The sequence below is a fragment of the Stegodyphus dumicola genome, chromosome 10, assembly GCF_044657685.1.
Source record: "Stegodyphus dumicola isolate Sdum_Otavi_A_Nest chromosome 10, ASM4465768v1".
NCBI classification, from domain to species: Eukaryota; Metazoa; Arthropoda; class Arachnida; order Araneae; family Eresidae; genus Stegodyphus; species Stegodyphus dumicola.
In genome coordinates, this window is record NC_140777.1 from 94,253,042 (window position 1) to 94,267,055 (window position 14,014).

The window sequence follows — 14,014 nt, forward strand, 5'->3', positions numbered from 1 at the left end:
TCCAGATTATAATAATTTTCTTTTGTAGTTAAAAAATTATATTACCTTGTTTCATTAACGATTACTAATGCATTAAGGAGTGAATAAAAAATAATGTAAAAAATTTCAGTGATGAAGTTGGTTATGATTGTGTTTATAGATGTTACAAGACAAGTCTTATATGCACCATAATTATAAAATGATTGACGGTTAAATAAATATGTTATAAATGTAGAGATTAACTTTAAATCATTATTAGGCTGCTTTGACCTCGGAGAAAAAGCAACAACATTAAATCGTACATTTATAATTGAATGTATTTTTGATTTTAACATAATGCCGCAGCGTGCAATGAATTGGAAGTTGATCTGTCAGCACTATACTTATCTTCAGGGCAGATGTTTCTATTTTATTTGGCTTATAACTCCTTACTAAATGTAGTACTTCATCTCGATGTACTCCATCTTTGATATGATTTAAATCAAATTCCTCGTCATTATAATTCGCTTCCGATAGTGAAGAAAGTGACACAGATGTTATTGAAAATGAAAAAATTTTTATTGACAAATTAGTCGGTATTCTCGACACAGCAATTATAGGACTTGAACAGCGGAACTTTGTAACTGAACAAGAAATTATGTCTGTTTAATAGAATTAAAGAGAAAGTATTTTCACATGAAATGAAGCAACTTAAATAACTTACATTGAAAGAAATGTTTAATAAAGTAAACAAATAAATATTAAGCTTTTTCTTTTTGTAAATTTTGATACCCTTTAGATCATAATTGTTCTTTATTTCATAAATTACGGTTCGTATTTTTAATTTTGTAATTTCTGCATGCCATCTTACCAGATTTAAACTGATGACCTATAATCCGGAATCACCGAAGTCCCGACGAGTCCGGATTAACGACTTTTGACTGTATCTGGAGAGACATCCTCACATGATCTTGCGTTGCTCCACAAAGCAGATTTTAAGCTAAAATATTTTTTAAATTCTTGAAAAGTCTGGCCATTATTCAAGAAATTTAATATGGGTTTTAAAAATTCTAGATGGACGTACAATTTGGTGGAAAGAATAATATGGATACATTATTTTTCAGTAAAACTTTAATTGAAGAATGAGCTGGACAGTTATCTACAATCAGGACAATTTTTGTGTTAACATGTAAACCAACCAAATTCTGAAAGTCTTGTGTATGAAATGATTTTCAAACCAATCATCCATTTACACTTGTGTCATCCGTGTTCTTTTATTTGCATGATATATAACAGGAAATGTTTTACTCCTTTAAATGCTTGAGATCGTGTATTTTTTCCGATAATGAAAGGTTTACTCTTGTGCATTCCTGCTGCATTTGTGAATCCTAAAATTCGTAGTCTCACTTTGAAATCTCTGACACGAGTTGGAACCTTTTCTATAGAGGTTGCCAAGATATTTTGTAGTACATATTGCCAGAAAAGACTAGTTTCATCAGCATTGTAAATTTGTTCTGGAGATAATGTTTAACTATTAATGAATTCAATGAATTCATCTGCAAATAGTTCAGCAGCTTCAGTATCAGCTGAAGCTTTTTTCCTTAAAATTCTTAACTGCCTTATACCATGGTGATTTTTAGATTTGGTTAAACAATGTGCACTCAATTTTTAAATTTATTTCTTAGTGAAATATTTTAGCTTGCACCATTAGTCTGTGACCCATCAATGGCACACCCTCACTGCAATGCTGTCTGACACATTCAATAATCATTTTTTCATGATCTTCACTTTTAGCATAAGAAATAATTTTTTTCTGTTATTTGTTACAAGTGGGTGTCGGAATCCACAAAAAATTCAAAAAGTTCTTTTTTCTGTTTTCTTATGTCATTTACAGTTGACTCTCCAATGCCATACATTTCGCATAATTTTGAGATGGATATACTTTTATCCATTTTTTGCAGCAATTCCACTTTTTGTTTAAAGGGCATCAAAACATGCTTTCACTTTGTTGATCCTGCTGCAGCTCCAGAATTGGAAACATTTTTCGACATGGTCAAAACCTGAAACTTTAATTTTCATCAAACTGCTGTGAAAAATAATTAAGCTGGGTCAAATCAGAGAGTTAAGGAACAGCCTAATCTGCTACATTGGCTAAAATTCCTTGGAATCGGTAAAGTACAGGGTGATTCATAAAGAAGTATACACTTTCCAGATGCTGTAAAGCAGTGACAGTCAAAGACGCCCACCACTTCAGTGAACTACAAGGTAGACATCCCCTTAAAGTTTGTGTCTAGCCCCTGATGGAAGTGATATAGGCAATCACATACATGTCATGCGACTAGTCAGTTGAAATGGTGATGTCTGCAGTGGAGAGGGCTTTTTGTGTTCTTGAATTTAGCAAAACAGAATCTGCAACTGCAATTTCGATCACAATTCAGAAACGAACCTTCAACTAAAAGCTATCTATCAACGGCATGAAAATTTTAAAACTACGGGCTGTTTGTACAAAAGTAAAAGTCCTAGACCACCTACTGTACGAATGTACCCCAAGAAGTCACCAATAGAGTTTGCACCGCCATTGAACGAAGCCCAGGAAAATCAAAGTGGAAAGTGAGTTTTAAAGTGTGGATTTTCTCAGCCCACTGTCTGAAGAATTTTGAGAAAGAAGCTGAAAATGATTCTTTACAAAGTGCAGGTGTTGCAAAATCTGAGTGACTTTGACAAACAAAATCGCTTTGAATTTTGCCGATACACAGCTTTCTTTTGAAAATGACAATTTTGCAGATCGTTTAGTTTTCACCAATTAAGCAACATTTCACATCAATGGGAAGGTAAACAAGCATAATTTTCACTTTTGGAGAATAGAGAATCCCAAATTTACAGTGCAACACGTGCGTGATTCCCGTAAGGTAAATGCGTTCCGAGGAGTGTCCAGAAAGAAAGTGTTCAATCCTTTCTTTTTTCACGAACAAACCGTTGCATAAGCCACTTTCTTGGATGTGTTAACTCTTTGGTTGATGCCGCAGTTGCAGGACGACATTCACAATTTCCATGTCCAACTGGGTGGTGGCCTACGTGTGAGATTACCTTGATGAACATTTCACTCACTGATGGATTGGACAAGCCACAGACTACAACATTCCCAACACCCAATGGCCATCCAGAAGACCTGACTTAATACCTTGCAATTTCTTCCTGTGGGGTTACCTAAAGGACAAGGTATTCGTCCCTCCCTTCCTGTTGATCTAGTGGAGTTGAAACAGCATATCACAGCCGCTATCGATGAACTTGATTCAGATACCTTAACAAGCGTCTGGGCAGAAATGGATTATCAGCTCGATGTGTGTCGTATGACTAAAGGTTCACATACAGAGCAATGGCAACTGTCTCTAACAAAACTTAAAATAATCCCATACAGTTTTGCTACAGGTAATGTATAATATCTTGCATCGTTCTTGATTTATAGTGCATTTAAATTGTATACTTCTATATGAATCACCCTGTATAATTTTAGCGTAGCTTAATAGTGTCTGCTATACATTATTGGTGACGAAAGACAAGTTGTTCCGCTAAATTTTGTCTTGCTTCTATTTTGCACTGAGACAGTTAAGCCTGATTGTATTAGTTAAGTTATTTATTATATTTACATCTATTTCTTGCACATGCTTAACACATATCTGAAGCCTGAATAAATAAATTCCCACATTGAGAATCCTAAATAAATAAATTTCCACACTTATTGAGGTACCGCCTGATGATATTTGGTCTCTGCGGGTCCTAAATTCTGCTACCAAGCACCTCTATAAATTCTACATTTTTGCTACCCCTAAATTTTGGATCCCATTTCTTATCCTAAATTATAAAATTATTTTCATTCTTTAATTTTGGTGCTTCCAGCGCTAGATTTAGCATTTTTCCTAGGCAGGGCAAAAACTTAAACTGCCGCCATCACCCATCTTCCTGTAAGTTTCTCTAACAAATTTTAATTCTTTAAATAAACATAGAAATATGTAGGGTTTGAGATAAAATGTAAAATCCATTTTATAATAATAAATTCTGTATGTGCCATTTTTGTTATAAAAGAAATATACATAACAAATGGTTTAGTTTCTTTACTTATGGCAAAGCACCTGCCTAAGAGGAGAAATCGCTGAGGACTTTCTAAGAGAAATTGGCTCATATACAAGTCATGCATGAGCGAAACGACGGAAACACCCATACAGCCCGCTAATTCGCTTCATACTAACCCCCGACCGAACTGCTAGTGTTCAGACTTTACCTCTCAGCCGCTGGTAACCCGACATACATATCAAAAGTTACATAATTAAAAACTCGTGCGAACCCTCCTAATGCAGTTGCTCCTCCAGTGCATTGAAATAATGAAATTTACATTTTCCCTGAAATAGGGATTTTTATCAATATTTGTAACAATACCTACTCATACTAATAAATGATACTAATAGAAAACGATTTAGTACTAAGTACTAAAATTGTTCAGCACAGTACAAAAATGGGAATCACACACTACTAAATAATAAAAAATATTATTTAAACAAATGTAAGCAAAATACAAATAACTAATCCAATGGATTCAATAATTTTATCCCAATTTCTCGATACTAACAGTAACTTTAACCCAGCAAGTTAAAAGTAACTTCAGGCAGCCAACTCAGGAACTTTACTATTGTCTTCACAAAGCCCGATAACATAGTAAATATTTACATACTCACACAAAACACTATTTTTGTACTGTAATAATCAAATTTAAATTTCTCTGAAATAAGCAATTTTTCAATATTTGCGACAGTAACTAGCCAGACCAATGGAAAATGATTCAGTACTAAATATCGGGTCAGCCCGTAAGTTCGTGCGCATCAAGAGTATGCGGGGAATTCACTATGACACATTTACTAAAATAATACAATTTTGAACCTGTTGAAACTTGTCATCGTTTGACTAACATATTATTCAGTTCATTACCAACTTTCGTAAATATCGAACGCATTTTACCCATAGAGGATGAATATAGATAATCAGTAAAAATGTGCTGTGCTACATTTTTTATTTTCATGTGGTGAATCTGCCAGGTTTGCAGCTATAAGAATTAATTGTACGTGGTGAACACACTATTAGTGTAAGGACTGCCCAAAAATGGTTTAAAGTTGGAAAAAGCAGCATTGATGATGAACCTCGTTCAGGACGTTTTGAACTGTTAGAACCAAATCAAATGATTAAATCAGAAGTTTATAGTGAACAACTTTAACGTCTAAACTCAGAATTGATCAAAAAAGTGCCCACGTTTGGTGAATATCAAGAAAGTGTTGTTTCATCATGATAATGCTAGACTGCATACGGCTGAAACAACGCTGCAAAAAATTGGTGAATTTAATTGGGAGCTTTTGCCTCATCCTGCTTACTCCCCAGATATTGCCCCAAGTGATTTTCACTTATTTTGTGCCTTACAAAATTTTTTACTAGGAAAATAATTTAATTCTAAACAAGATGTACTCAATGAACTTTCAAGTTTTTTTGCATCAAAACTAGAGTCTTTTTGCAGCAACGGCATTAAAAAGCTGCCTGTAAGATGGGGAGACATTGTAGGTAATGGAGAAAAATATATAATTGATTAAAATGGTTAATTGTGTTTTTATATTATTTAAAAATTTACCAAAAAATGCGCACGAATTTATGGACTGACCCAATAGTAAAGCAGTTCAGCATAGTGCAAAAAATAGAACTGACACATTACTAATTAATATCTTAAACAAATATATATAAGTTACAAATCACGAATGAAAGGGATTCAATAATGAACACACCAAATTCTCTAAAATAACAACAATTTTAACCTGGCATTTTAAAATTCATTTCACTGTAACGCCTTTATGTAGGCTACTCTACTATCATCCTCAGTACTATAGCCCGATGACATAAGAAATATTTACATATTCATACAAAATACTATTTTTGCACTGTAATAATCAAATTTAAGTTTCCTCTGAAGTATGCAGTTTTGCAATGTTTGCAACAATAACTAGCCATACTAATGGAAAGTAATTCAGTACTAAATACTAAAGCAGTTCAGCATAGTACGAAAAATAGAAATGGCACTTTACATTACAAACAATAGATAAAATAAGTTGGGACAATCGATGAGCTGATTAATTACATAACTAACTTTCATTAGCTATACATAACAAGAATACGGGCTACTGCTGAAAGGAAAAGTTTAGTATCGTACTTCTTTTCATAATTCTTATTTCATTAATAATTTTAAGTTCTTACCTAATGCTCTTAAAATATTACAGAATTAAAATTTTACTCTGTGAGCCTTTTGTTCTGCAAATAAATCTATGGCATCGTCATAATTAACTTCATGTTCTGTTTGATTTTCGATTGCCAGAACTGCGTGACTTGATAAACGCTCCTGGTTCATCGATGATCTCAGATAGTTTTATTAAGTTTTAATTTGCTAAACTTTGCTCACTTGCGGATGTATCATAGAATAAATCTGCAGGGCGATACAAATATTGTAAAAGACATCCTGAAAATTATAGGTGTAGATCTGTCGCAAGAGATAAAAAACTCTAGTCATTTTTATGTCGACGAATAACATCGAGGCTTGTTGTTTAAAAATGGCAAGTTCTTGGCAGAACTCAAATGTGTTTAGATCTCGCTCATGTTTTCAAGATCTGCTCCATTCTTTTGCAATTCTTCAGTTGACATATTCAATATTTCACGACCATTGAGAAATGCGAAATTAGAATTTAGTGTAGTAGCGCTGTTTACCCTCGTTTTAATTTCTGATAAGATTTGATCAAATACAATTTTCCTTGCATTAGAAATGACAAGATGAAGTAGTCATGTTTCGTCCTTGTACAGTACATCAAACTGCTTTTTGCGCTTTAGAATTCGTTTATTTGTCAAAATAGGTTCAACCTTAGTTTTTTCGGATGCTGCTTTAGATTCTTCTATCCAATAGGCCATAAGAATTTCTCTCAATTTTTGCAAAGTTTTGGTCAGACATTCCGTTAATTAATGGAACGCACAAGAACAGTTTCTTCCTTTTGAATTTCAATATTTATTCGATTGATTTCTCAAAGACAGCCCAAATTGTCAGGTTGATAATAAATTCAAAATTTTTTACAACATGTAGCAAATGTCCTGCTTAGTAATTTGATTCTGCACTAAGAGAAAGATAGTTAATTTCTTTCAAGGATTTTACTGCTTTTGGTAAATTTGTTAAAAGAGCTCTCACAGCTACATATTTTTCCAACCATATTGTCAGGCTGTTTCCTTTTAGGTTGGTTTTTGCACATCTTTTCGTAATATCATATCGAATAGTGGATCCGACAAAAAAGATAAATACCTCCTGGATAATTCGAAATAAGTTAACTACTTCGGGGCAAGAGAGAGGCAGAATGCACACCGACAAGATTCAAAGAGTAAGCCGAACATAGCACATATTTGGCCAGCTTATTCATATCTATAATCCTGGCTTGTACTCCGTTATAAGTACCGGCTGTATTAGATTCGTTATCCAATATCCAAACCATCAAGAGTCAGTTTTCCTACAATCCATTGAGAAATACGTTCTCCTGTCTTTCCACCAACTTCTATGAAATCAATAAAACTCTCCTTGATTTCACACACATCACCACTGGCTCATTTGTTCTATATGCGACACATCTGGAATGCAATCAAACATTATTGTATAATATTTGGTCATATTTAAAATGCTATTGTGAACTGTTTTTGCCATTATATCAATAATTTTATTTTGAATTTATTTTTGTTAAATATGATACTTGTCCCATTTATAGTTGTTCTGGTACTTAAGAATTGAGTTATGTTTGGCTAGCAGATTCATTAAATTCAAAAAATTATCTTGACTAAGCCGAGGACACTTTGTGAACAGACTGCTAGGGGTTTCATCACACCTGTGGAAAGAGAGACAGTTTGTTGAAAGATCAATACAGCATCCATAACTACCTGTAGGATCTCTTTCCATTTTTCTTTCTCTGTGTGAATTAGTCGCTTAATCTCATGATCTATGCCTTGACACGATTTCATTTGTTTTTTCGTCGAATTTTCTACTTAATCATGCACTCTCTGTGGATTTCAGATGCTTCGTATTTAATTAACCTTTCTGAAGCTTTTTTCCAGTTAATGAATCCTGTAGTACAGAATGCTGATGTAGCAGCAGTGGCATGTTTCTGTTAAATCTCACAGAGTGTACAAAAATTGCATTTTTAAGTTTAGAATATTGTTAGGTTAATTGGAAAAGCCGGAGAGATGAAAAATGAGCAATTGCCATCTCCGGGAATTGAACAACGGACCTTTGAAACACCGGCTCAGTGTGCTGACCACTACACCGCGAAGGCACGCTAGGAAAGCGGGAGAAATACCTTATATACTCCCTTTTTTAAAGGGTGACTGGGGTTTTCTTTAGGGAACCCAATCGCCAAATCCTGGGTATGGAGAAATCTCATCCAACATTGTTTTAGTTCGGGCGCCACTGTAGAGACATTAGGATTTTTTTTTGGAAACAGACAAGATGAAAAATAAGCAACACCTTTGCTGGGAATCGAACCACGGACCTCTGGAATACCGGCCGAGTGTGCAGAACCAGTACACCACAAAGGCATGCTAGGAAAGCGGGAGAAATACCTTATAATGTATAAGTCAAGATCTGTTAATCTTTTCATTATTTGTTAATGTTCTGTGCCACAATGAAGATGTCAGATGTTTTCCACCACATTCAGTGAACTTAAGGTCTGCATTTTGTGGATGATTTTCGGCTACTAATACAGCTTGACTGCTTGCTGATCGTTAATTTTTTTTTCTGTAATTGGCGAACTACCTGGATCCGACAAATCAAAAGTTTTTGAGTCTTCTTTCTGCTGCCCACGTGCACCTAAATGAGAAAATACTTTATATCCTAATTTTATATCCTCTAGATGTTCGTTTGAGATCGATGAAGAAGGTTGCTTTCTCAGTTGCTGAAATGTAGTTTGAAGATGATACATGAAGATTCTTCATCTTGGTCATTCAAATTGCAAGAAATATCAGTATCCTTCAGAATCTCGGCACCATCGGAAGTTGCGGCAGGGTCTGACGGTTCGTCTTTTCTGTGAAGCCTTTTTTTCATTTTAGCTGCAATTTGTTTTCTCTGTTCGTTCCTATCTTTTGCTCTTTTTCTATATTCTGCCCCTGAGAGTTTTTTCTAGACGCTTTTATGATTTCTTTTACCCTAAATAATATACAGTATAACTTACCTTAATAAGAAAAGCTAAAAATTGACGTAATTACACTTAACAGTCTTAGGGCCGTGTCGTAGACGCACGCGCTAACTAAATAGTTGTGTCTCGCTAAATATGGTGAGGAATACTGGAAGTAGGCATATTAAAAGAAAAGGAGAGAACAGAAAAACCCCCAAACTAAAAAACTTTAAAAACTGTAAAAATAATAAATCCATTGTTAAAACCTATTTTGCCGACTAGCTGCAAAAAATCTAAATACCTTATTTCATTTCTGTTACATATTCTCGACGTACATTAATTTGAATTATTTCATTGGTCCAAGGTTAATTTGTGTTGGGTAGTAGGAAAGAGTTACAATTTACAATACTTCTTCATTTATTTCGCAAGGGATGTTGGTATGAAAAGAAGACCCTCTATACTATCTTTCTGTTTCTCGTATTTGAATATCACTGCCTAGAGAGAGAGAGGGTAACAGAGAGACTCAGGCGTCACTTACAGGGACAAAAGACCAAAGAGTTTACAAAGTACCTTTGCAATAAAATTATTTATTGGGTTGGCAGAGGGACAGGGTTGTCTGACGTTGCCAGTGACGCCTGGAGTCCCTTTTTTGTCCTCTCTTATCACTAAAGTCGTATTCGGCTGTACTTAGCTTACTTTTAACTGTTTGTTCCATTAAAAGGTTTCCGAGTAATTAATTATAAATATTCTTAAAAGAGGTTTTAAAACTGGGTGCTTCTCTAAATTCCAAAAATCTTGTCTTCCCTAAATTCTGCCTCCCGGTGCGGCCATACGAGCTCTGGTGCTTGTTCTGGGTTTATGTGAAAAACAAATAAGTTATTCTTAATTCAAATAGCACCAAATGTAATCTTACGGCCTATGAGTATCATTAACAAAGTCTATTTTTAGCATATGGAAAGAAATTTTTGTTAAATTTTTCCTCGTCAATATTTCTTAGTGCATTTAACTTAAATCTGTGATCATTGCCAAGTGTAATAGTGTCAACATAAAAGGTTACCATACTCCCCTTGTACTAATGTAAAAAAAAAAAAAAAAAAAAAAAAAAAAAAAAGGTTTGGGCATTGTTGCATGAGTCATTACTCAAGTTGTCATGTGTTGATAAACATGTGGCTATGAAAGCAAAATATAATAAATAATGATTTGCCAGGTTGGCGTCAAGGATATAAAATAAGTAAGCAGGAAATCAACGACGTTTCTATGTAGAATATTTCAGTTTGAGATGTATGCATATAGCTACGGAGTCGAATTATTGATCATGCAAATTTATGCTAAATTATTGTTTCTTCAATAACGAGGTATTTATTTAGTGCCAAACGGTAATTAAGAATTGGGACTCTCCACATGTTTTATTTACAGGGGAAAAAATCAAATGCGCATGCATAAAGCATTAAAAAATATATACAGTCAAAAGTCTTTAATCCGGACTTGTTGGGATTTCGGCAATTCCGGATTATAGATCATCAGTTTAAATCTGGTAAGATGCATGCAGAAATTATAAAATTAAAAATATGAAACCGTAATTTATGAAATAAAGAGCAATTATGATCTAAAGAGTATCAAAATTTACAAAAAAAAAAAAAAAAAAAAAAAAAGCTTAATATTTATTTGTTTACTTTATTAAACATTTCTTTCAACACGCGCATGCGTAAAGCATACATTACGCATAGTTGAAATTAGAAAACTGCAACCAGAAAACTGTTTGATGTGTATTCGTGATATTTATAATGATGTGGAAATTGATTTAAATTATCTCGGAGTACATCGAGATGAAACACTACGTTTAGTAAGGAATTATAAGCCAAATAAAGTAAAAACATCTGCCCTGAAGATGAGGACAATGCTGACAGATCAACTTCCAGTTCATTGTGCCCCGCGACGTTTCCCCCCTCCCCCCGCGCAGAGCAGCGTGAAATTGATAAACAGATTTCAGAATGGTTAGAGAAACAAATCACCTCTCTGTCACTTTCTTCATGCCTTTATCCATTTTTTGCAGCAATTCCACTTTTTGTTTAATGGACATCGAAACATACGTTCGCTTTGTAGATCCTTTGGCAGCTCCAGAATTGGAAACTCTTTTTGACATAATCGAAAGTTCAATCTTACTTTTTATAAAATTGCTCTAACAGTCTGCAAAAAATAATAAGCCAGATCCAATTCAAAGATTAAGGAACAACGTAATCTGCAACATTAACTGAAATAAATAATTAGATAATTTTAGCTTAACTTATGCCATCCGTTATACATTAAATGCACATGCGTAAACGTATTATGTGCATGCGTAAACCCATATGCACATGCGTTGAAGCATGTGGAGAAAGTTTGTAGCTTTGAGGTCCGGATTATAGATCATTCCGGATTAGATTTTTGACTGTATAAAAAAAAGTTGGTGGTGGTTTTGAGGTCTGGATTTTAGATAATTCTGGATATTGGACGTCCATATCTCAGACTTTGTACTGTAGTACTTGTTTGAAAATACTTTGTCAGCAAAAGTACGTATAATATTAAACATACTTGCACACGTGTGAACTTACGTGTTACTTAAATATGTACTTGTACATATGTAGTATAGATTTCCACTTGAATAGCATGCATCAATATACTCTTTTTATATATCATTTTAGTGTTAATATGTTTTTAAAAATTTATTTCATATTCACTTGCATTTTATTAATTTTTAAAGCAATTATTATGAACATCACAGTTACATACACAATAATGTAGGAATGATCCTGTCTTTGGTTTCCTTCTGTAAAGTGATTGAAATTCTTAATGTGTAATTTTTGACAAATAATGTAAAGCAAACTCTTACTTTAAATATTTGTTTCGAAGGTTTCCATATTTACTTTTAAGAAATTTATTTCTGAAGTAGTCAGAATTTTTTTTGTTAAAGGTATAATAACAGCATTGCTAACAGCATATATCTTCAGAGTATATTTACATATTAAAGATATCACTGCAAAATATAGAATTATAATTTTCAAATCTTTGAATTGTCCCCTTTAGGAAAGTTAGCCCTAGGAGAGGGTTCTAAAAAATGATAAAATATCTACATTACTCATTGCAAAATCAAACCTTAAAAAGGTTTGAATGTTAGCTAATTTTCAGAAATAATTTCATATATCTGTGATGAAGAAGTTACTGAAAGCGTACTTGTATGGGTTCATGTTGTAAAAGAACAAAAAACTAGTTTTGTTTATAAAGAACAAAATGACCAGCATATTATATTGCCTACAGATGTTTTATGTTGTTCCAATAACTCTAATGCTGAAACATATACCAAGGATTTTTTGGCTGCAACCATGTATACATTAATTCAACTTTTGGTTAACTGAATATAGATCTGAATTGTTAGCTTTCTTATGATTATCAAGCTATTTCCTTCAAATACCCTTAAAATTGTTACTAATTTTGGACCGAACTTTCCATGAAATGTTGCAGAAATAACTCATAACCTCTAAAAACTGTCAGCTACTCCTTTTGTTATTTCCTTCCTTTCCAGAAATTTACTTTAATGGTTTCAACTAAATGTGTCAAGTTGCTACTTTAAACATTAATACACTACTAAGTCCGAGATCCGGACTCATCGGGACTTTGACAATTCCGAATTTGGGATTTCCCCAGATATTAGATCACCAGTTTAAATCTACTAAGATGTAGAAATTCGAAAATTAAAAATATGAAATCGTGATTTATGAAATAATGAAGCATTTGTAAAATAAAGGATGTCAAATTTACAAAAGAAACATTTATTTGTTTACATCATTAAACATTTCTTTCAGTGCGAGTTGTTTAAGTTGCTTCGATTTTTGTTCTAATACTTTCTCTTTAATTCAACTGACAGACATAATTTCTTGTTCAGTTACAAAGTTCCATTTTGTTCAAGTCCTGTTATTGCTGCATCGAGAATTCTGACTATAATTTTTTATGACTATAAAACAAAAAACAATAATTTTTTTGTTTTCAATAACCTCTCTGTCACTTTCTTCACTATCAGTAGTGGTATTTTCTGGATCTAGAACCATACTACAGATCTCACTGTCCATTCATTGATTGATGATTGGGCATTGCCATTGCAATGAAAATTTCTGTTATATCATCTTCAATTATTATTGCTTCGCCGCATTTCTTTGCAAAATCCATTAATCAGAAAATTTCATCTTTGGTTTGCGTTATCCGAAAACCTTCAACTTTGCAGTTATCATCTTCATCAGCCTCACCACAAAATATGGTAGCCACCCATAAATTATGCCAAGAATTTTTTTAAATATCTGGAAACACATCCTCCCACGATCTTGTGATGCTCTACACAGCAGATTTTATGCTAAAATATTAAAAAAATTCTTGAGCAGTCTTCCCATTATTCATAAATTTAACATGGATTTGAAAAATACTACTTTATGTTTGCATTTCAGTGCACACATTATTATGATATCCATAGGCTGAGTGATGGACATACAGTTTGGAAGAAGGAATAATACAGGTACATTATCTTTCACTAAAACTATTAAGTGAATTATGAGCCGAACAGTTGGCTACAATCAGGACAATTTTTGCATCATCAGGTAAACAAACTGAGTTCAGATGTTGCTGAGCCTCAGGTATCAAATGATTTTCAAACGAGTTGTTCATTAGCGCTTGTGTCATCTATGCTGTTTTATTTTCATGGTATTGTTACGTGAGTACGGGTTTGTAATAGATTGAATGCACAAGTCTGATGAAAAGTTAATAAAATTTATTTTTATCACAAGAAATAAAAACAAAATGCTGAAATTTTT

At 33.4% G+C, this 14,014-nt stretch overlaps 1 protein-coding gene across 8 annotated transcripts in view; it reads left to right on the forward strand.

Moving 5' to 3' along the window:
• The window catches only part of Arv1 (ACAT-related protein required for viability 1), a 71,504-nt gene that overhangs the window by 6,551 nt on the left and 50,939 nt on the right, over window positions 1-14,014 (forward strand). The window lies entirely within an intron of this gene.